General features: G+C 34.1%; 1 protein-coding gene across 6 annotated transcripts in view; it reads left to right on the forward strand.

The window, feature by feature from the left end:
- THSD7A (thrombospondin type 1 domain containing 7A) overlaps nt 1-20,952 on the forward strand; it is a 448,580-nt gene that overhangs the window by 41,203 nt on the left and 386,425 nt on the right. The window contains exon 1 of one of the 6 annotated variants that reach the window (XM_064575206.1): nt 10,725-11,500. The exons of the other annotated variants lie outside the window; for them this stretch is intronic. The gene's annotated coding sequence lies outside the window, so the exon portion shown is untranslated. Of the gene's footprint in view, nt 1-10,724; nt 11,501-20,952 lie in introns of those variants that run through there. 6 annotated transcript variants of the gene reach the window in all.

Genomic DNA, 20,952 nt, shown 5'->3' on the forward strand with positions numbered 1-20,952 from the left:
TAATAAATCATGAGGGCGCCTGGGTGGCTCAGTTGGTTAAGCGACTGCCTTCGGCTCAGGTCATGATCCTGGAGTCCCGGGATCGAGTCCCGCATCGGGCTCCCTGCTCGGCGGGGAGTCTGCTTCCCCCTCTGACCCTCCCCCCTCTCATGCTCTCTCTATCTCATTCTCTCTCTCAAATAAATAAATAAAATCTTTAAAAATAATAATAATAATAAATCATGGATTCTATGAATATGGAGGAAAGAAAGGCATAACAGGGCACATAAGAGCTATTTGAGGAACAGGATTAACAATGAAGATTAAGAACAGGTAAAAATAGGAATGACCAGATGAAATAAGAGAGTATTTCACACACTATGGAACACTACGTGTCATGAAAACCCTCCCTTTACAAAATGTAAATGCTGAATAAAATGTAGTCTAACTTTAAAAGTAAGGGTGAGCTCAAAAGAATGAAAAGGAAATTTGAAAAGTAAAAAATAAAAGGACACTGAAATGCAGAGTAGTTAGCTCTACAGTGAAGTCAGGATGACCTGAAGTGCTTACAAAATGAGTAATCTGGGCATTTGGATTTTTGTAAGACACTAAGGACAGGAGAAAAAGCTATGGAGGGGAGAGAAGGAGGCAGTTGGACTTGAGACTTCCCACATAAAGCTGAGACATGCAAAGAGCTATACCCCTGCATAAAGAGGGATATGATCACAGATCTCCATCTCATATGTTTGAGGTTCAAAATTGTACTAACTGAACAAAATGAGAAATTAATAGTGGTCCCATTTGAATCCCTTATAGTACATGGCAAAAGCCACCAAAACCCTGGAAATTACAGTATTCCTGTATTCTGAATATTTGCTCACAGCCTAAAATTGTAATACACATAAATAAAAATTCCCTATGGGTAACATTCAAGAGAAACTACAGACAGCATTATTAGAACTCCAAGAATTTCAGTGCTTGAAATTATTGGCCCCTGTCTGTAAAATAAGTATGTTTGGAATGATTAAAAATTTAAATGCGGAATGGAAACTTCTGAGAGCAGAAAAAGATACTATATCCAAAAAGAACCGATGTATTTGAGAAGAAAATAAACCTACAAACAAACGAAAAACAGTAATAATTGAAATTAAGTGTTTGGTGGACTATTAACAGCAGATTAGTTATGGGTGAATACAGGAACTGGAGTTAACTGGAAGAAGATGAAGAAATTAAGTTTAATGTAGCAAAAAGAGTTGAGAATTATGAAAGAGGTTATCCTTAGATATGAAGTACTATGGAACAGATGAGAGCATGGCTACTTATTGACAAAAATATTTTTCCAGTAAATACTTATAAATTACATTACATCCTTGTATCTGTAACAGCGGCCCTTAGCCAAGGCTGATTTGGCCCCCAGGTAACATACGTTGGTTGATGTCTGTAAGCATTTTTTATTATCATGACTTGGAGTAGGGGGAGAGAATGGTGGTGCTATTGGCATGTGGTGAGTTGAGGCCAAGATTGCTAAGTATACTACAATAGAAAGGAAAACCTCACGCAACACAGAATGTGTAGAGGAGAGCTTGGGAAACTCCAGTCTATGTTCCAAGAATCTGCACATTTATTTTTTTAATTTATTATTTAAAATACTCGAATATCATTTTTGCATTAAATTTTTGGAGATAGATAACTTTAGCAACTAGATTTCAAGATAGAAAAGAGGAATTGTGCGGGTAGCCTGGGTGGCTCAGTCGGTTAAGCGTCTGCCTTCAGCTCAGGTCATGATCCTGGAGTCCCGGGATCAAGCCCTGCATCAGGCTTCAGGCTCAGCAGGGAGTCTGCTTCTCCCTCTGCCCCTCACCCCACTTGTGCGCTTTCTCTCTCTCTCTCTCTCAAATACATAAATAAAATCTTTTTTTTTTTTAAAGAGGAATTGCGTTACCAATATAGATCCGAATCCTACCTTACCTTTTATTGTTTGTTAGTATCTCAAATAGATATTGAATAAATATACGAGCAAGAAACATGTGGCTTGGCAATATTTCTAATTTAGGATCAACCTAGGTTTTGATAATATATATTTCGTTTGTAGCAAACACATGAACCCCATATATGGAATAAAAGGTCTCTGGGGAAAGTTGTTAAATTGGGTTTTTACATGGGATTACAGGTTGCAGAATGACCTTCCCTTTCTTTATCTCCTGACCTTTAGGATGTTTTATATAACATATGCTTCTCCTATCTCATGCCTGATATCCATGTTTTGATACTCTGTCCAGGATTTTCTATTGCTAAATAATGTGCCCCATAAAATGAAAGCTCCCATTGTATTATCCATTGCTGTATAAAAAAATACTCTAAAATTTACTGGGTTAAAACAATAAACATTATTTCACATAGTTTCTGTAGGTCAAGAATCGCAGGAGTAAATTAACTGGATGATTCTGGCACATGATCTCTGATGAGATGAAGTCAAGATTTTTGGTAGAACTGTGGTCCTCTGAAGGCTTGACTGGAGCTAGAGAATCCACTTCCAAGGTGGATCGCTCACACCCCCAGCACATTAGAGCTGGCTGTTGACTGGAGACCTCCTTTTCTCAGCACGTGGGTTTCTGTATAGGGCAGCTTGACTATCATCAAAAATGGCAGCTGGATTTCAGCAGAACTAGGGATATAAGAGAGAGAAAGGCAGAAACCAGATTATTTTTTAGGACCTAGCCACAAAAGTCATATACTGTCATTTACACAATACTTGATTAGTTGCATAGGTCAGCCTTATTCAATGTGGGAGGAAACTATGTAAGACAGAGTAAGCTGAGGGTACAGATCATTAGGGCATCTGTGATTCTGGTGCCCATACTTCTTATTTTTCAACAAAATATTACAGTTAGCCAAAGTTTTTACTTTCTTCTCTATGTCACAGAGTATATTTATAAGTTATTTAGTTGTTTTATATTAATTCTGCAACCCATTGATTGATGACTTGAAAGGAAAGAGACTAGAAGTAGGGAAATCAATAAACAAGTTAATAAAATGATTTGTTCAAAGGAAGATGAAGACCAGGCCTATGAAATCAGAAATAAACATTGAGTGGTGGGAGAAGAATGAGGAGATGTGAGGTTGAATAAATAAACTTTGGATATAAATTAGAGGCATCAAGAGCAGATGATTCTGAAAATTTTTGCCTCCATTTCTAGAAAGAAGAACATGACCTTAAGTAAGATATTGAAACACACAAAGACTTTTAGATAATGAATCTGGTTTTGATCCTCATGATTTTTATATGTCAGACCAAGAAATTCTGATAAAAATATCCAGAAAGGAGTTGGAAATTTGAATTTGTTGTTTGGGAGAGAGTACCTAATTAGAGATCTCATTTGGGAATTAAGTGCTGATAGGAATAGTTAAGGGGGATGAAGTTGAGATATTAGACATTAACATGAGCAGACATGGACATTTCTGAAAGATGGATGCAATATTACTTGGTAATACATTATAGAACTGAGGGAGTAAATGCTCTTTTGCAATTATAGTAACTTGGTATAGTGGAAAGGACATCACGTCAAAACAGGTGTCAAACCTGTCTTTGGTACTAAATAGCAAGATTGATCTTCGGCAAATCATTTAATTTTGCTTATCCTAACTTTTTTTTTAAAGATTTTATTTTTATTTATTTGACAGAGAGAGGCACAGCGAGAGCAGGAACACAAGCAGGGGGAGCAGGAGAGGGAGAAGCAGGCTTCCCGCGGAGCAGGGAGCCCGATGTGGGACGCGATCCCAGGACCCTGGGATCATGACCTGAGCCGAAGGCAGACGCTTAACGACTGAGCCACCCAGGCGCCCTGCTTATCTTAACTTTTAACACCCATTAGACACTTAACCTAGGAAATCTCTACAGTACATCAAGGTCAAAAAGTTAATTATACTAATTAGGTTTATACTTGTTATGTGTGGATATTAATATTCTGTTCATAGGATTGGTGTAAGAACAAAATGAGATAATGTATGTGAAAGTGCTTTATAAATTATTAATGCAGAGTCTGCATGGTGTTTAAAAATTAGTAAGGATATTACATATTTTGTTTGTATACATAGTTTGTATACATTGGCATGTTTCTCAGTCAGTATATAATTTCAGTGTGACAATTTCTGTTCAGATGAGAATAGTTTCTAAGAAAGAAAATACTGTGTGCAGTTATTTTCTTTTAATTGTCCCTGTAGGCATAAGGGTTAAATTGTGATCTCTGAATATAAACGTCATCCTTAATGATTCTAAAAGTATTTTTTTTATTAGTTTTTGAAGATTATTTTTATACTGGCAAATATTCTAAGAAACTTCTTTCACATTCTTCCATCTTCCTTTCTCAATTTCCATTTGGTTTAATCTCAGAAATAGAGATTCAATCTATTGAGCTTTATTTTTGTTGATACTATTAACCAAGTATGATTCTTTAAAAACAGATGTGAAACTATCATTACCCATTAAATAAGTGTTACAGCTTGGTTAGTCATAACCAAACCCTAATCTGGTAAGGAATAATGAATGGCTTTATGCTCAAATCAAGTATTAAAATGTGTGAGGGAGGATATTTTTATCTTTTAGGAACAGAAATCTACCTAGTGGATTATCTTTTCCAAATCAAGAAACAGACACCCTAAGTCTGTTAATGTATCTAGTATATAGAGAATGATTTTCTTGTAAGAGCAGATACAATTTTAAGAGCTGTGTGACATTCAGGATTATATTAAATGTATAAAAATTATATTTATACATATATAATGATATATAAGCTAAGGTGACTTCACCAATGCCTTCCTTACATCCATGGGCTTTTAGTTATAGGGAATTCTGTAATTGGACTGCTAAACATAGATGAACATTGGAAATATAGAAGACACACAAATAGGTAAGATTGAAGAATCATCTCTGCTCCCTACCCTGAGCTGCTAGTAAGGGGGATAATTTGCCCACGTAGGTAGAGGCTTGAAATAATAATAAAATACACTATGCCATAGATGCTGGCCACATTTGGCTCAAGGCTACAAGTTAAAAATGTGTGTGTGTGTGTGTGTACACATGTGAGAAAGAGAATTTAATTTATATTTGAAACATAACTTTTGTTACACCATTATGGCAGAATGGTGGTCTTTCCTGTCAGTTTGTTGGGTCTTTTGGTTCTAAATTATCTCTGTGTTGTTGGACATGTGAGCGTTATCTTTATTGAATTTTGGTCTCCTTGTGAAAAAAAGTGTAGTGAACCTCTTGAAAATGTTATCAAATGGCACTGGATGTCCCCTTCTATTGGTAGAGACAACTATAAATTTGATTTCTGTAAAGGAAATGGGCTTTTCAGAAATTGAGCTGAACTATTTATATTACATCTTTGCATTTTTCCCTTGTACATTATTATCTCTGGTCATCTGCTGTCATGCAAAATAAGAATCACTTTCCATTCTGTTCTCAAAAATGATAAAAAATTTTAATGCTTTTAAACAGCTGAGAAAATACACACAGAATGAATGCCTAAATGAACAAATGTAAGGTGCTTTAAGTTTTTGACATTAAATCTACTGCAAAATCTATAGCAATGTTTCAAAAGCTAATTGTGGTTGCCATGATGGCTGAAATGCCTTAAATTCAAGCTGGGCCTGATGTGATGATCGGCACCTCACCATTTTAAATAGCCATGGAATACTTCTAAACTCTTCGTGTTGGGACTTCTATATGGAAACAATTTTATTAATTTTCAGGTTGTGTCTGGCTCTTTTGGAACACTGCTATTTTAGAACACTTCTATAATGCTTCATCAGTTCATTCAATAGATAAAATGCCTGCATTTTCAGAAGCTGATTTTTTAAAGCAATTATAAATTGGGTGTGAAGAATGGAATGATAAAATCCCAAGTTTCATAAAACATTGCAAACATGAATACAGAAGAATCCAGAAGAGACAAACATGATGTACCGCCACATCCACCATAATATAAATTTAAAGTAGGTTTTCTATAAAGTCATAAAATAGAAAATGAGATCTGATTATAATGGACCACCCTCCCTATTAGCAAATGAGATTGTGAAAAGTGACCAGATAATAAAGAAAGGGCTTTTTTTAATTTTCTTTTTTTTTCTCTAGGGGATTCTGAAAAATTATAAAGCCTTCAACATTTTCCTCCCAGGCATTGTAGTTACAGCAGCTTGATGTGTTCCATTATTGGGACTGATTTTTCATATGCAGATTTGGTCTCTGGGGCAAAATTTCATATGTGAGGTTAGAACAGCTTCTTCTACAAATTTGTTAGCTTGCCCTGGAGGAGAAAATGAAATATATGCCCTAACTTCCATGTTTCAGATCTTTAGTGGTCTGGAAAGAGGCATATTTTCTCCCCAGTAGAAGCTATCCTGAGATTCATTTTCAGTTTGCTTCATTGAAATGACAACTCCCTCGGGCCAGCCGTGTCTTAGGAAACATCTGCTTCACTTTCGGAAGAGGTCTCCCCAGGAAGCCTGCCCCATCAACAACTTACCTTTGAAGAGAATACCCAGTATCAATTATTTTACTTACCAAACATACCTTTATAATCACAGTAGTCAGAGTGTTCTGGGGGAAAATTAGGAAAATTGGTAACTATCTGAATGCTCATAGGTATTTTTAATTAATCTATGGGACTTTTAGTTTGATTCCTTTTTAATTTTTTAAAACTATGGTAAAGTATGCAATGTAACATTTACCATTTTCGCTATTTTTAAGTGCACATTTCTGGGGCAGGATGTTCACATGTTTGTGCAGCGAATGCCATCCTCCATCTCCAGAACATTTTTCGTCTTGAAACATGGAACTCTTTAGCCATTTAATAGTAACCCTCCTTGCCCCAGGCTCTGGCAGCCACCATTCTACTTTCTCCTTTTGGATACGTACTATAAGTGGAATCTTACAGTCACTGTCCTTTCATAGCTGCTTTACTCTACTTAGCATAATGTCTTCAAGATTCATCCATGTGGTATCATGTGCCAAAATTGCCTTTTTTTTTTTAAGGCTAAATAACATTCCATCTTGTGTATACATCATTTTTTATTTATCTACTCATTCATTAATGGACACTTGGGTTGCTTCCACCTTTTGGCTATTGTGAATAATGCTGCTATGAACATGTGCATGCAAATACCCCTCAAGACTCTGCTTTTCTTTAGAGTACATACCCAGAAGTGAAATTGCTAGATCAATTCTAGTAATTTCTAGTAATCCTATTTTTCAATTTTTGAGGAACCACTATACTGTTTTCCTCAATGACTGTGTCCGATTTTGCATTCCCATCAACAGTACACAAAGGTTCCATTTTTTCCACAGCCTTGCCAACACTTGTTATTTTCTGCATTTTTAAAATAATAGCCATCCTAATAGATGTGTTAATCTCATCTTTTTATTACAAGGAATAGTGCAGTAAACAATCTTTTATTTAATTTTTTTAGATTGCGTTTCTAGATAGAGACTTACCAGCATAAAAACAAGCCCAATCGTATGATTCTTAGCAAATTGTTTTACTAATTACTATTCTAATTTATATTCCTGCTGGCTGTATGTAAGTGACATTTTCAGCAAATGCTTGCCAATGCTGCTGATGATAATGATGATGCTGATAACCTAAGCTTGGGTAATTTTATTGTTGGAACACTGTATTATTTTATTTTTCAGATTATTAAGTAAAGTTATTTATAATTTCTCACAATTTACTTGTGTCTTGTGAATGGTCTCTTTATGCCATTTGTTCATCTTTCTCTGTGGATTTGTTTTTTTCATTAATAATAGGCTTTTTATTAACCACCTTATATAGAGTTTTCTTCCTTAATATATATTTTAATTTTTTTATAATTTTACCATGTCACAATTCAAAATCATGATATCAAATGTGTTTGACTTTTCCTCTTTGTGTAGTAATTCATTGTTTTCATATTTAGAAGTACATTTCCCACTGTCTGTAATGATTGTTAAGTAGTTCTCCTAATGCTGTTATTGTTTAATATTGATTTTACATTTAACGGTTACATTTATGTGAAATTTATTTTGTGTTACTGTGGACTCTAAGGGAGTGTCTTTTGATGTCTCAAAAATATTCATCCTTTCATTCTCAACAAATACGTGATAGTGCCTTTATTACATATGAAATTCTTAGATTCTTATTTAGGTTCTGTATTCTATTTTGCTAACATCATTGTTGATTTCTCATGAGTAGTATCAGTATTAATTGTAATTTTTAAAAAAAATTATTTCTTAAAAAAGATAAGGCCTCAAACTGTTGTGGCTATTGTTGGTCTCTTCTTCCAGGTGAACTTTGGTGTCTTTTCCAAACTTCAGGAAAAAATGTCACTGGAATTTTGATTGGATTGCCTAGAATAATCTGAGAATAACTGCTATCTTTATAATATCAATTCAATATAGATAGAAATTTGATGACTATCACTTCATTTATCAGTGTTTTAAATAAGCTATTTTGATTGGCTATGTTTATTTTCTATATCTGTATTGAATTATTATAAGTGTACACTAATTTTTTCACATCAGACTTTTCTCTCTGTATTATAACATCTTCAATGGCTTCATATTCTGTCCTTTTAAAATATTTTTTCTATCGAGCATTAAATTAAACCTCTTTGATTGTTATTCCTTTTTATTATTAGAAATGCCTAGAGTGCAATTAGGACCGATTTTTACCAAGTTGAAAAATGCCATTGTTGATTTTTATGTTTAGGAGAAATAATTATAAATATATTTATGGGATTTTAAAGTATAAGTCATAAAGATATTTCATAATATTAATTGTGATGAAGAATCTTTTAGTGGTCAGTATTAATATATGTATCTTTTCCAGGCTTGACAAATTAGTCTCTGGGGGGGGAAATTAAAAAGGAAAGATGTTATGGGTACATGTATGAAGAAATTATCTCCTCTTTTTTAGCTTTCTAGATCTCAAAAAGAAAAATACAAACATTTACATGTTCATGTATTTATTAGACATATTTACAGATATAAATGGATTTCTTCTTTTCACATTTATCTCCTTTTCAAATTTCACATTTATTAAAAAAATAAAAATACTACAAAAATGATGTTTTACTGTACCATAAATAATTTTATCTAGCCAAGAGCTCTTGACATATTTCACTATATTCACTAGATTTGGAGATAGAGTATTAACCCATAAATATTGACCTTGCTTTAGTGTTATTATGTTTTGCAAAGTGTACATAAATATTTTTTAAAAAGGAAATGATGTGTATATTTTTCTCAAAATATCAGAAGTTTAAAACCGATCATTTAAATCAAGCAATCTAGAATTATCTGTGATAATGCTATTTAAGATTCATTTTTCATACTGTATTTAGTCCTTGGAGCAGAATATAGCAGAAAGAGCTGAATAATGATAAAGGTCAAAGGTCAGAATGAGACTATCATTTGCTAATTTCTAACTGATAATATTAGTCCCTTTCCTGGAGAACACTGGTAAAATGTGGGTAACCATGAAGATTAACCTTGCTCTTTAAAGTACATTCTCAACTTTAGAAAAGCAGAATATATATTACATAATTTTAAGTTTAGAGTAATTTCATTAAGATCAGATATTAAGCAAACCTAAGATTAAACCAGATTATTGCATTTACAGTTAAAATATAATTTTTGGAATATTATTATTCCCTTTAGCAAAATAAATATTTAGTTTTGCGGGTGAGTGCAGCATTAATTATTTAAACGCTAATTACTTAAAATTAACTTTGATCTAACCTTGATCCTTTCATTGATTAACTAAGGCTTTTGAGCATGATAAAGTAGGATTCCAGTAAGTAATTGACAATAATATAATTTTGTGTGTGTGTGATAACAACTTGATGTATTTTTTCTTCAAGTATTTTTAAATTCTTAGTTTTTAAAATTTACATAAAAGATCACAGAATTGTTAATTCAGAACGTAAAAGAAGAATGAACAAGTGTGAAATAGTGGTATGAATGTTTAACTCACCACTACTCACCGTCAACCTCCAACAGATCTTTTGACATATTTCATAATATTTCATATTAGCATTAAGTGCAGTAGTGGCAATAAAGTGCAATATAAGATTAGAATAATATAAATGAAATATCCGGTTTTCAAAAATATTGCTTGTTTACATTATTTAGTTTTTAAGTTGCTTGAAATTAATAATTGCTGCATATTGTAGGTAGTCATAAAGATATTTTTAAAGTTAGGAGGAAGACTCATTGAAATATTTCTCATTTAGAACTAAACTGCTAGCAAGTAAAACTAAATGTGCAAATATTTATTGGGTATAAATAAATACAGTGGATGTAAGTAAAGAGGTAAATAGAAATATTTGATATAAATAAATAGAAAAGCTGCAGGTACTACTTTGTAAATAGTAGGGACTCAAGGTCTTTTTGCCAAAATTAATAAATCAGGTGAGATAGGATTAAATAGGAGTAGTAACTGCCTAGATGTAAATACCAGCAGTGTTTCTGACAAAACACTGTTCAGTAGAATATTGCTTGGACAAGTGAGTTTCCCTAAGGACCATTTCTTAGGGGATAGGATCCCGAACAGAAAAGATAAATGTCTAGTTAAACTCATTTATTATCACAAGTTAATGTTAATGGCAGCCCAGCGATAACCTATGGACTCGCTTTCTAAGTTCCAACCAAGGGACCACCACAATTGATTATTTAATAATTAAGTATTGTTTGGTTACAAACATGTTTGAAATAACTTTTCCAGAATAAGCCGCTATACAAGTGATTATTTTAAAATCCACTGAAAGTATTATGGTAGGCCATGTGTTTGAAAGCATAAAGGATTGCATTCTAGAAAACTTGTAAACCACATGATTGTAATTCATAATATATATTTTCATTTAAATGTTATCTTCTGAGATAAAGCTTCAAAAGCTTTATAAATTAACAATGTACAGTAGATTGTCCTTAATTTTATCTTTAAAAAAAACCCCTAAGATATATATATTTAACATGTGGAAAGTCTCCCAACATTTTTTAAATGAAACCATGACTTCACTGTCTTTGTTCAAGAAGTCTGTCCCTTACCTCAGAATCATATGGTAAAGTGTACCTCACTTTTGGTCATATGTATCACTAATCTCCTAGGTACCACTAGTACCCAGGAAAAGAAAAGTGATGATGTACTGCATATCCTGAAAAGAGGCTTTTGAGTTTATGCCTTTCAGCCTCAGGAATCTTAACCATCTCTCTCCTGTCTCAGTTTAAGTGACTCTACATTGCCACAAAGATGCATTGTATGTCACTGGTCCTATATTTTCTATGGTGTCAAGGTCTTTTATAATTGCACAGGTGATACTAATACTTTTGAATAATATGGAGACCTTACTAGGTAGTTTTGCCTCATGACAAGAATATGGTTCCATTTGCCAATATCCTTTGATATATTGTAGGACAGGTGGCATTGGTAGAGGTCCAGGTTCTGCAGATGAGCTCTGAAGACAGGGAATACATATCAACATTAACGTAAGTATTATCATTGGGTTAGGATGCTAAATAGTCTGACAAGTATGGTCTTATTTAAATTCTGATTATTTCTGGCTCATCACTTATAAAATATTTCATGTACATCTCATTAGATTATGTTTGCATTGATTGCAAATGAGCTTTCTCACATTACAAAACATTTAGAGGATAGTTCATATGTTTACCTCACTCCCTTTTCAACTCCTCATTCATATTGTAAAAGTGACCCAGTATCTAGGGTATCTTGAGGTCATCTCTCATTCCAACTTCTTATTCCTTGGATCTCCTCCCAGATTCTCCCTATACTGACCTGTTTCCTCTTTGGTCTTTTATCTTCCCCAACTAATTGTGTTCCAACACAGAACTGCACTCAGATCTTCCATTTTCTAACTTCAAGGAAAGCCATAAAAACCCATTCTTCATTCATTAAGCTTTCAACAAGAATTACTTAGGAATCTATTATGTGCCAGGGACTCTTCTAAGTTATTCAGTGAATAAAAAAACCCAAAGAACATCCCTCTTGGAGCTCACTTTGGGGCAATATATATAATAAAAGTAGGAATACTGTGTAATCAAATGTATAACAATTTGAGAAATGATATAAAAAATGTACAGAGGGTAGTAGTGCCTGGGTGGCTCAGTCAGTTGAGTGTCTGACTCTTGATTTCAGCTCAGGTCATGATCTCAGCGTCCTGGGATACAGCTCCATGCTCAGTGGGGAGTCTGCCTGAGATTCTCTCCCTCTTTCTCTGCTCCTCTCCCCACTCACATGTGCTCTCTCTCTCTCTCTATAAAATAAATGAATCTTTTAAAAAATGTACAGGAGGTTAATGTATGTGCATTGGAGTAACAAATTTATTCTTTTGTGATTACAGATAAATTAACATCTAAATTTTATTTTATTTTTTTATTTTTTATTTTTTTAAAGATTTTATTTATTTATCTGAGAGAGAGAATGGGAGACAGAGAGCATGAGAGGGGAAGGGTCAGAGGGAGAAGCAGACCCCCCGCTGAGCAGGGAGCCTGATGTGGGACTCGATCCCAGGACTCCAGAATCATGACCTGAGCCGAAGGCAGTTGCTTAACGAACTGAGCCACCCAGGCGCCCCCTAAATTTTATTTTTTAAATTCAAAAATACTCATTAATTTATTAACTCATGATATAGTTTTTGTATAGTTTTTATGTATTACATTTTTTTATTATGTTCAGTTAGCCACTGTATAGTACATCATTAGTTTTTGATGTAGTGTTCAGTGATTCATTAGTTACGGAAAACACCCAGTGGTCATCACAGCACGTGCCCTCCTTAATATCCATCACCCTGTTATCCTCTCCCCCATCCCCCTCCCCTCCCGTCTGAAACCCTCAGTTTGTTTCCCAGGGTCCATAGTCTCTCATGGTTTGTCTCCCTCTCTGATTTCTCCCCTTTGGATTTCCCTCCCTTCCCCTGTGGTCCTCCATGCTATTCTTATGTTCCACATATGAATGAAACCGTATGATGGTTGTCTTCCTCTACTTGACTTACTTCACTTAGCATAATCCCCTCCAGTTCCATCCATATCAATGCAAATGGTGGGTATTCATCCTTTCTGATGGCTGAGTAATATTCCATTGTATATATATATATATATATGCCACATCTTTATGCATTCATCTGTTGAAGGGCATTGCGGCTCCTTCCACAGTTTGGCTATATGGATATTGCTGCTATGAACATTGGGGTGCAGGTGCCCCTTCTTTTCACTACATCTGTATCTTTAGGTAAATTAGGTTCCACTGAGATGTCTTTAAGTAAGGAATTAGTACATCTAGGCAGATAATGTTTCAGGCTGAGGGAACTGGTAATGCAAAGGCATGCCAGATATTTTTGAGAAACAACAGAAATGCCAGTGTGGCTGGAGTGAATTAACAAAGGGAGAAAAATTGTGGGCAAAATGTTGAGAGAGATTATGAGGAACCACATCACTTTGGTTCTTGCAGGCCACTGTAAAGAATGGTCTGGTTCTGGGGCGCCTGGGTGGTCTGTCATTAAGCGTCTGCCTTTGGCTCAGGTCATGGTCCCAGGGTCCTGGGATTGAGCCCCACATCGGGATCCCTGCTCAGCGGGAAACCTGCTTCTCCCTCTCCCACACCCCCTGCTTGTGTTCCCTCTCTTGTTGTGTCTCTCTCTGTCAAATAAATAAAATCTTAAAAAAAAAAAGAATGGTCTGGTTCCAAGTAAAATGGATACCATTTTTTGGTTTTGAGCATAGGAATACATTTGATTTTTTTAAAAGTACATTGTGTTAAATCCCCAGAAAAGTTGAAATAATATGCAATATATCCCTGTACACCCTTCCCCTAGATTCATGAACTGCCTTTCTTCCCACAGTTGTTCAGTCTACATACACATACACACACACTCACACACACACATTCACATGCATGCACACACAGTTCCATTTTGCCAAGTTATTAAAAGTTTACAAATGTCATGACACCTCCCCCTAAACACTTCAGTTTCCATTTTCTAGAAATAAAGACCTCCTCCGACAAAGCCACATTACATTACCACACCTAAGACAATGAACAGCAATTTCAAATTTCCCACATTTTCAGATTTCTCCAATTTTCTTTAAAATGTTCTTTTTAGCTGTATGGTGGTTCTTTCCCGAATAAACCAAGGCCCAGTCATTGTATTGGCTGAGCTGTCTCTTTATTTTCCCTCCATCTGAGTTCTTCTGCCTCCCTCTATTTTCATGGCATTTAATCTCTGGAAGAATTCAGGTCAGTTGTCCCTCATTCTGGATCTGTGTGCTAGGCTCCTCATTTTTAGATTCAGGTCATAATATCATAATATACTTTGCTTCTTTCATATATTTATTGCTTGGCTAGTTTGACAGAGAAAGTTAAATCTACAAAGTGCACATGACAGTCACTTGTTTAATCTCTATAAGGACAAACGTTGAATCAACAGTGTCATTTCTAAAAGTCATATTTAGTTTAAATGATAAATGAGACTCCTGGGAGACTATAATCTTGAGTTCAATACCCTGTGAGTTTCCTTTGGAAAATTGTATCTTATTTACCTACTTCATTTTTCCCCATAGGGCAGGCAGTTGATTTCTAAATTTTGGAACATTCTAGTTAGATGTGTTATTGATGAAATCACCGTTCAGATCTGATGACAATTTAATATAGAACAAAACTGGATTGAGTGACCTTTGCTGCAATTGATGTTGGCCTTTCTTCTTGTTAAGTGACTGGACAATTTGTCTAACTTATAGAAAATATTGTGATTGCTAAATGGACTGTCATAGATAAAGATATACACCATTCATCTTGAAAAGGTTCACCAGGCAATGGTAATAAGAGAAGGTCAAGGGGCATGGGACTTCATAAACCTTCTTTTAAAATTCATTGTCCTTCCACACATAAGTAGTTGTATTTTTTTTTTTTTTTTACTTTTAACTCAGAGTCCAGTATCACTGAATAGACACTTGGTGTGCATACCCAGTTGCTAGAATATGTTTTGCTAGACTATTAGACAAATTGTTTTGATTTCCCTCTAGGATAAAAATAATCTTTGTTTATTCTTTGAGATGGGGGGAGCTCAGGCTCAGATAATAATTATTTTTTCAGATAATTGTTATTATTCACTTACGTTGTTCAGGTTCTGGCCTGTTTCTAAGGAAAATTGAATTTACTTCCTTATAGCGCCATACATGTTGGGTATACGTGCAGACCAGAAGGGACAGAACTGTAGTCATAACCAGTTTGGGGATAAACTGGTAGACTACTACTATGTCATTATATGAAACTACTCAAGGGTACCAGTCTTTCTTCAGGAGAGTCAAAGCAAAGGAAATGTATAGTATTCTCACTTAGTGACAGAGAATGTATGACTAAAATACACGAAGAAAATGTAGTTCAAAAACAAAATTTAGGGTGGCAATAGCTGAAATTCTTTCTGTAGAAATGATTATACAAACCATGTATATTTTAACTATTCATTAGCCTAAGTAACTCCCAAGTGGTACAACATTTGTTAGTTCTGACCTAGTATACTTTGCCATTATTCTTGGGCAGCTGGTCACCTCTAGGACTGACAAGAAGTTCTGTTCATACTGCTGTTGACTGGTTTGTCTCACACGTGGCAAGGCTGGGCAAGTCTTTTCTGGGTCTTTATGATTTTAAAGCATATTCATAATCCTATAAGGAATTGCCCTAAGGTAAGAAAACACATTTAGATATGGACATCAAAAGTTCGTATCTGGGCTAAAAAAAAATGATGAAATAAGGATTTTATCTTTCTCCTTTATAGTGACCTTCTAGTGATTAAGTCCCTGAACTACTTTCTGTTAATGAATCTATATTCCTCTATGCCTTATTTACCCATTTTCAAATATGGTTCTCACAAAACTGATTGTTGTTTTGGATGGATTTTTTCCTCTTATCCACTTTTGATAAAATGATTTACATATTCACATATTTCTGTACAGTATATTTATACCATGCCTATGATCTCTCAGTCTTACCATTCAGTTTCCATATAGCTACATGCATTCAAACCATTTCTCCCTATATTAGGGTATGACATATTAGACTTCTGAAATTCTTGTTCCATTTTTAAAATTTTTTCTAACTTTAGATTTTTTATGAACTATATAACCAGGGAAACTTACTTAAAATTTCTGGAATTTAGTGGCTTCATTAGAAATACTGGATATGCCAGAAGGCTGGAGTTGAATAAACTGACTTCTTGTATTCTCTAAGTACTATGATCTACTAGTTTACTATGTTGGTTTACCCATAATTGCTCAAAATTGTATTGATATCAAGATTTAGATTTTAAGGGGCGCCTGGGTTGCTCCATTGGTTAAGTGTCTGCCTTCGGCTCAGGTCACGATCTCAGGGTCCTGGGATGGAACCCCACATCAGGCTCCTTGCTCAGTAGGGAGTCTGCTTCTCCCTCTCCCTATGCCCCTCCCCAGGCTCGTGCTCTCTCTCTCTCACTCACTCTGTCTCTCAAATAAATAAATAAAATCTTAAAAAAGAGATTTAGATTTTAATACTGTTTCAGGATAATGAAATGAATCTCTTTTTGGTGTTTTCATGAGAAACTGCTTAAGATCATTACAATTTCATTCCTTTTCCTTTATTTTCTTATTTATCCATTTTTATAGCATAAGTTATTGTAAATACCATTTAATTTCAAATGGTATTTAATAACAAAGACAACCATGTTGTCAGTTATTGACCCTATCAGTCCATAACTTTTTCACTTAATGTAAAACATTCAATTTCTGAGATTTAAGGTAGAATAGAATACTCATATTGTACTAAATTAAGTATCTTAGAATAATAAGTTAGTAATTAGGTGTTTGAAATGAGGATCTGCAGGATTTATCTATATTCTTTTTCTGATTTTCAATTGCAAGGAAGAAAGAAAAAATAGAAAAGGGAAGTAAAACTTAATGTAATGAGTGACTGATCATACAGTTTAAGTTCTTTTAAGGGTTTTGCAAAATTTGGGGGTGCCTGGGTGGCTCAGTTGGGTAAATGTCTGCCTTTGGCTCAGGTCATGATCCCAGGATTCTGGAATCGAGCCCTGCATTGGGCTCCCTGCTCAGCAGGGAGCCTGCTTCTCCCTCTCCGGCTCCCCCTGCTTGTGCCTCTCTCTCTATATAAAATAAATAAATAAAATCTTAAAAGTTTTGCAAAATTTGATTTATCCCTACTTTATATTAATCTTAGTCTTATTGTAAATATTCCACAAAGCAAATTTTATGTTATTCTTCCCAACTCACGTTTTTATAAAACGTATCATCCTTAAATTCTGATAAAATAAGCAATAACTTTGAGAATATAAGCTTCGAGAGAAGCTAAAGCAGTTATTGAAACATCTTTTTCCTGGAAAGGCAGGAACAATATTTAATGACCAGCCATAAATATTGCTATAATCATTAGGGAAAATTATGTTCTAAGAATGAGTCAAGCTGGTAAAAACTGATTTTTTATTGTTAAACTAAATTAGAAGAGCTAACAAGCCTTATTAATCCATCTACTTGACTTTTTGAGTAGATTGTCTTCAGGCATTATATTATGTTAAATTTTATTTATATTAAAAATGGACAAATACATATACATATATAGATATGTATATATGTATATATGTGTGCAATATGTATGTATATATGTATGTGTGCAAATACATGTGTATCTTCATGTGTGCATACATATGCATATGCACACATACTTATGTATGTACACATATGCAAATAACAATGCATTGTAAAAATATTTTTAATTCTGGGGCACCTGGTGGCTCAGTCACTTAAGTGTCTGACTCTTGATCTCAGTTGTGAGTTCAAGCCCCATGTTGGGCTCCATGTTGGGTGTGGAGCCTACTTAAAAAATAAAATTCCTATGAGCACAATGGAGGAAGCATTTTGCTCAGTGTAGTTGCAGATAAGGGCAGCCATTAATTGTCCCAAGGAGTGATATTTTAGCTGAAATCTGAAAGTTGAATAGAGTTGGTCAGGTAGATGAGGATGGAGGTGGGAAAAGGCATCTGAGGTAGTAAAAGTAGCATGTGTGTGTATCTGGCTGTGGGGTGACTTGGTTACCAATAGGGTAGGAATAGTCAATTGACCCCTGAATTATAATGGTCAAATGCATTGTATCTTTTTTCAACTTTAAATGAAGATATTTTAGACTTCTCTTCCCCATGAAAAAAGTATTAATTTTTATATCTTACTTAACCACTAATGAAATATGCTTCATTAATGAAAACTCTGGGCAACTTTTGTATCTAGAAATGGGTTTACTTTGTAAGAATTGAGTATAGAGGTCTTAAACACTGTGTGATGTGATTGAATTTTCCTCAGATTTTAAGAACAGCAATTAAACCTTCAGGCTTTGCCCAAAGAATTTTTGTTTCTTTGACATATTTATAATTTTGTGTTAGACATGTTTATAGCTTATCATTTTAACAGTATGACAAGTTTGTATTAGAATTATAAATGAGAATGCTATAGTTGAGTAGTTTTTGTATTCCAAAATATGTAAAGTTAGTAGATCATTAGCTCTTAAGTTAAAAAGTGATTAGTATTATGTTAGAACAAGTCTAAACCTCATAAATTATTACCAGTTAAAAGTAATAATTTTTATCATCTGGTTTTTAATTGGTTGTTTGTTATTATTAGCATAGGATTTGCTAAATCCTCTGGTACAACATGAAAGCTGTAATAAAATCTACTGTAAACCATCCATGAAGGGGACTTTTACAGATGTTGTGATTATGTGCTCCTAGAGGCTACATTGCTATAATTGGCCTCCTGTGAGGCTGGTGTTCTGCAGTTGTTCCTAGAAGATCAACAAACAAGAAGATTGTATTTCACAATGTTTACATTTGTTGACTAATACTTTGAGTTAGCAATCCACATAATGATGAACAGTAATACAAGTTTGTGTCACTGTTCTTTGGATATGAAATGCAAAGTTTGTCATTTCTTTTTTTGCACTTCATATTCAGCTATGTTAATATTTTAAAAATGATTGTCCCATATATATTACTGGATGTTCTTATTTTCCAAATGTTTTATTTATCCCTGCCTCTGTTCAAATGTACTTATCTTTGCCTATAATCCTCTAAATCTCCCCAAACCTCATTCTTTTTTTTTTTTTTGATCTTCTGGTGTGAAAGTTTTACAACCATTTAGTAGTTATAATACTTTATCAGAAATATTAAATTAAGAAATTGTAAAGTTAATAATTATCCTTTTCCTCCTTCCCCAAAGTATAAGTACCTTAGAATGCTTTAAATTCAAGCAACACCTCCTAATTTTTATGATACTGTTTATCACATTTAGTCTTTGCATTTTTTTATTTCCTATTTATTAGCTATTTTTATTAGTTCTTTATAAAGTTGGTACTGGCTTAAGTCCACCCCCATACGTGTACTGTTTCTCAGATGTTTGGGTTCAATAACTTCTTTGTGAAGTACATTCTTTAGAAGTTCTATTAGTGAGAATGTGTAGTTGATGAATTGTCTTAATTTCTGGGTACCTGAAAATTTGTTTAGTTAACCATTATTATGAATGATGTTTTTCATAGTATACAATTCTAGATGGACAGATATTTTAGCTCAGCCCTTTGAGAAAATTTAATAGGTTCCTTTGTTTTTGGTATTGTGCTTCTCAATGTGATTTTTTTTAAAAGATTGTATTTTCAAAGATTTGCTAGACTCCTTCAGCCTGAGAACTGGCATCTTTTATTAAATCTGAAAAATTCTTAGTCATTATTTCTTCTGATACCACCTTCCCTCATTCTCAGAACACTGATTAGATATGTTAGAACTTATTATTTCTCCTTGTATATTCACTTATCTCTTTGTCACAGTGTGAACGTTTTCTAAAGATGAGTATTTCACTTCATTAATTCTCTCTTCTACTATATCTAATTATCTGTTCAACATTCTCACTGAATTTCTCATTTTAAGCGTATCTTTTATTAGGATTATTTTATTGGTTTCATTCTATATGGTCACTTCTATAGCCTCTTTTTCTTTCAGCATCTTTTGCTACATGCTCTTACTCTTTTAAACAGGTGTTCTTATATTGTCATTTCATTATCTGCTATCTTTGCACAGCTTAACTGTAATGTGTTAGTTTTATTGATTTTTGCTTATGGTTATTCCTTTCTTATTGAACTCCTGTTTCTTGGAACATTATTTGTGGGAATTCTTTGAAGCTTGGGTTTGAATTATTTTCTCCAAAAATGATTTGTGTTTTCTTCTGCCAGGTCCCTGAAATATTACCAGGGTGGGATCACTTAAAGCTAATTTTTCATTTAAAGTACACTTTTGGTCAGGGGTCAGTAAATTAGAGCTTGCAGAACAAATTAAGCCTGCTGCCTGATTTGATGAATAAAGTTTTATCAAATGAATGATTTTCCTACTGTAATGGCAAAATTGAATGGCTCCAACAGAGATCATATGGTTCACAAAGTCTGAAATATTTACTATCTCGCTCTTTACAGAAAAACTTTATCAACTACTGTTTTGGACCATACAGGTAGTATGAATCCCACTCCAACCCTTTAATGGAAGATTTGTGGTAATTAATTCTCATAAGATACTTTTTTCCTTATTCCTTTCCAAGCAGAGACAATGATGTGATAGAAAGCTACCTTCCAAAAAAAAAAGAAAAAGAAAAAGAAAAAGAAAAGGGAAGAAAGAAAGAGAAAAACTATCTTCACTCTCTGTCTTTAGTTTACCAAGTGATGGATTCACCTGGTGGGAGTCCTGACATCCTGTGTAGGTCTTTAATTTGTCTCCCCATTTTGCGTTGCTTTAGGATTTTTTATATATCCAGTATATCTTTAACCTTTAAAACCAAACCTGTACACTGTCAAAGATGAATGAAAAGATACTTCTGCCAAATATAAATTTCACATCTGCTTGTCTCAT

This window comes from Mirounga angustirostris, unplaced genomic scaffold (assembly GCF_029215605.1).
Source record: "Mirounga angustirostris isolate CCGP_5_RB_7025 unplaced genomic scaffold, mMirAng1.0.hap1 SCAF_12, whole genome shotgun sequence".
In the NCBI taxonomy this organism is placed as follows: Eukaryota; Metazoa; Chordata; class Mammalia; order Carnivora; family Phocidae; genus Mirounga; species Mirounga angustirostris.